Source organism: Carcharhinus amblyrhynchos, chromosome 20 (genome assembly GCF_965287045.1).
Source record: "Carcharhinus amblyrhynchos chromosome 20, sCarAmb.v2.hapA, whole genome shotgun sequence".
Lineage (NCBI taxonomy): Eukaryota > Metazoa > Chordata > Chondrichthyes > Carcharhiniformes > Carcharhinidae > Carcharhinus > Carcharhinus amblyrhynchos.
Window position 1 is genome coordinate 20,857,081 of NC_137343.1, and position 4,180 is coordinate 20,861,260.

The 4,180-nt window shown below is 42.5% G+C and overlaps 1 non-coding gene across 1 annotated transcript; it reads right to left on the bottom strand.

Annotated features, from left to right (window-relative positions):
- Positions 1 to 1,689: 1,689 nt before the first annotated feature.
- Positions 1,690 to 1,761, bottom strand: trnay-aua (transfer RNA tyrosine (anticodon AUA)). The gene has a single exon. It is a non-coding gene; the product is annotated as a tRNA-Tyr (tRNA).
- Between the last annotated feature and the right edge of the window lie 2,419 nt (positions 1,762 to 4,180).

The window sequence follows — 4,180 nt, forward strand, 5'->3', positions numbered from 1 at the left end:
GACAGAATCAAGCTTGACTCTGATGCTTCTCTGGTCAAATAGCCTGCCAATACTCACAAGGGGGCCAGAGAGCATCCAGGCAAATGTCAGCAAGGCAAATCTTCCTCTTTTTTTGAATGGGCACAAAGCATCTTCTGGGCAGGACACAGAATGAAATGTCAGACGGTAAACCGGGAATGTCTGATTCTTCTTCCATCATGTGTTTATGCTCATCCCTGGAAAGTTCTCTCTTTGCGCTCTCTCCAGGTGCTATCTCCAGTGGCAAAGATGGAAACTCACAGTGGCATCTCCTGCAGAAAATTGGAGAAACTAAAATGAAAAGAAAAGATCTTCTTTTAAAGCGGTGGTGAATGTATGGGATAGGGCAGAGAGAGCCTGCGTATGATAGTCCGTCAGAGAGTTGGCGCAGACTCGATGGGCTGAATGGCCTCCTTCCGCACTGCAGGGATTCTCTGACTCGGTGAAAATCCCCAAGGCCTTGGTCGGATGCTTCCACTTTGAGAGGTGCAGCTGACGGATGTTTAATTCTCTGATCATCGGCTGCACTCCGAAGTATAAATAGGCTAACTTGAAGGAATTAATGTGAACCTCGCCGATCTGCCCTTGCACTGGGCCTCCTGCTGCAGCAATTATACATATGGAACAGCGCCGTGTGCTTGCAATTTCCAGCAAGCCTGCCATTTGTGTTGCAGCCCAGCAGTTCCATGGAGACCAGTTACCTGACAACAAATGTATAAAGGAGAGGGCAGGGCAAGGAGGCTGATCTCCCATGACAGGAACAAAAACGGATAAAGCTAAAACACCTTGAAGTCTCAAAGGGTTGACACAGCTCAGCTGTGAATATTTGTTGATTCTAATCTTCTCTTTATGATGCGGAAGCAAATATTTTTTCATTAATGCACAGTGGCATAATGATTTTAAAATGACAGCAAATTCATTCCATCATTAGAAGGTATTAGACGCAGGATAATTGATGGTTGATAGTCTAGCTCGCTGCGTGGATGTGAATGAGGTTTAATTGGATGAGGTAGCTTGCTTTATCTACAACCTAGGAAGCAATACTTTGAAGCAATCATTCTTGACTTTGGGAAGGGGGCCCTGTGGTGTAAAAGTCTTTAAACTGCAGCCGCCACCATGCAGAATGATTATGTCAAGAGCCATTCGAAAACCCATAGTCCATCACTCACCCCGGCAATCACGTTCCTGGGAATTCCTCGTCAGGCTGGCAGCAGAGGCAGTCTAAGGGAATTTGAGACACAGTGAAATAAAAGTTACTAATAGGGGCCTCCTCTCAATTGTCATATTTGCTTTTCATTTTGAGCAAGCACAAGAAATTCATCTTTTGAGCCTTTTAAATCCAAACTGAGATCTGATTCAAAGGCTCAGAGAGCAATTTTCTAACAGGCCATCTTATATTTAATATAAATTTCCTTAGTGACTGTAATAACTCCACCGAGGCGAAAGTCCCATCACCAAGTTGCTTTATTTACACCATGCACAGCCAGCTCTCCAGTTGTTCCCTGCTGATTGCAGGCTGGAAGTCTGACACACCTGCTTTAAATAGGGAGAATGAGGCTCCCTGATTTAACCATCAACTAAGACTCATAATTGATACTTCTTTTGGATACCAACCAAATAAACTAAATCAAATTAACTCATCAGGTATTTATTTTGGGTAAAAGGTTGCCAAGGGGGCACCCAGATTTGAACCAGGGACCTCTTAATCTATAGTCAAGTGCCCTACCACTGAGCTACACCCACTTCCAGGACTCATTAGGCAATTCATACTCCAGCAAGCCAACCACATTAGCCTGGCTGAAGTCGTCACATTGACTAATCAGGGAGAGGCAATGGTATTATCGCTAGACCATTAATCCAGAAACTCAGCTAATGTTCTAGGGATCCAGGTTCGAATCCCACCACAGCAGATGATGGAATTTGAATTCAATTAAAAAAATGGAATTAAGAATCTACTGATGATCATGAAACCATTGTCAATCGCCAGAAAAATCCATCTGATTCACTAATGTCCTTTAGGGAAGGAAATCTGCTGCCCTTACCTGGTCTGGCCTACATGTGACTTCAGAGCCACAATAATGTGGATGACTCTCAACTGACCTTGGGCACAGAGGGATGGGCAATGAATGCTGGCCAGCCAGCTATGCCCATTTCCTATGAATAAATAAAACAAAATGTGGCTATGACTGTCATTAGACAGATTGGCATTTTTCAAAAAATTCATTTGAAGTTAAAGTTTATTTATTAGTAGAAGTAAGGCTTATATTAACACTGCAATGAAGTTACTGTGAGAATCCCTTAGTCACCACTGTCCGGCGCCTGTTCGGGTCAATGCACCTAACCAGCATGTCTTTCATTTATGTGGATTCTAATGACTTTAATCAGGCAATTGAGGTGGGCCTGTTAGAATATGAACACCTGGATTAAGGGCTAAATTGATGGGCCAATCAGGGAGCCTCTTACTTTGTATTTAAGTGGGGTGTCAGTTCCTCTGGCACTCTGAGTGTAGGCTGTGAACTGAAAGCACTCTGTATGCTGTTGTCAGACTTGTAAATAAAGGGATTTTTGTGAAGGAACTTCTGTCTCCCAGGATTTGTTACGTGGATGTGGCTGTCGCTTGTTAGGCCAGCATTTGATGGTCCTTGAGAAGGTTTTGATGAGCTGTGTTCTTGAACCTCTGCAGTCCCTGTGGTGTGGTTACACTCACAGTACTGTTAGCATTAAAGAGATTGCTTTTGTACGTACTGCCTCAAGTGGTCTGTGTTAGCTCTTTGTTCAATACTGGTTTTGCCAAATGAGAGGCAGATTACTGTACTGGGATTTGGTTGTTCAGTAGAGCTTAGTGGTTGGTTTGGTGCAAAGGCCCTTAGAATGGCAAGTTACAGGGTTCCCGCATGCACCCATTGCCACATATTTCGATCAAGCTGGTGTGAATCATCTACTCACTGCAGTGCAGTATATCATTCTTCCATTCCTCCCTTCCTCTAAAGGCTTATCATTGAGGACAGAGGACATGAGTTTCAGTGAGTTTAATCAAGCCCTTCTCCCCTCATGTAAATCAATTTATCAACTTTAAATTCCAGCACTGGTCCATTTCTTTAATGAGATAAGCTTAGAAATTAATACCGTGCATCCTTGCCCTCAAAATAGAATCAATTCCCCCTTCCATAAGCCCTAGAGAAAGATACTTTGATCGTTCAGGCTATTAGATGAGATTATATTGTATGTTCCTTCCTCACTCAATACTTCTGACCAAAATTCTTGACAGGGTCAATTTTGTTATACTTTATGCAAATCTATGACCGAGGATGGGAGGGGAAATGTGGAGGGGAGATGGCAACAGAGGCAGGCAAAAAGAGCGCAGTAATTATTTTAAATGAATTCATTGCAATTCAGTCCCAACTCTAGCTGATTATAGTAATCCATCATCTTGCACCCCATTGCTGACTTTGAAATCAAATAATCACTTGTTAGTCTTTTACAAAATTAAAACCATTGACTTCACCAATCATTATGGGCAATTATTGGTCACATCTAATTGATCAGTCATCCTCCAGGATCTATTCTACATTGTCAGCATGTCTGTGAGATGATGAAAATTTAATTTAACTCCCACAAGAATGGAGGGCAAGAAATAATGCTTTTGTTTTTTTCTGCTATGTTTTCCTATTTTTGTTTTAATATTTCCTGCTTCATAGCTCTGTAATTGCAGACTCTTCACTCCCATTTTTCGCTGAGATTGCACGTTGAGGATGACAAAATGGTTCAAACGGTGGAATCCAACACAATGATCAGAATTTCTCGGTGACCGGTTTGCTGGTTGGGTGGGTTCTGTTATCCCGTGGCAGAGATAAAGGAAGCTTCTCGTGCCCAACATCAGGGACATTTTCAAGGCACCTTGTTAACTGTAGGAGAACCTGTGCTCGTGGGATTAAAAGCTATTCTTTCAAACTATTCTTTGATGCCACCCCAGATTGTTATATCTTGAGCCTTTGGGATAATTTCTTCCTTAAGTGGGGAATTTTCAATCAACTGAGTCATCTTGTGACATAAATATTGAGGTTTTGGAAGCCCATTGACTGGTCCTGGAGGGCAAACATACAATCGTCTGTTGGAACCCTAATATGAACCAAAATGTGGAGATGCCAGCGTTGGACTTGGG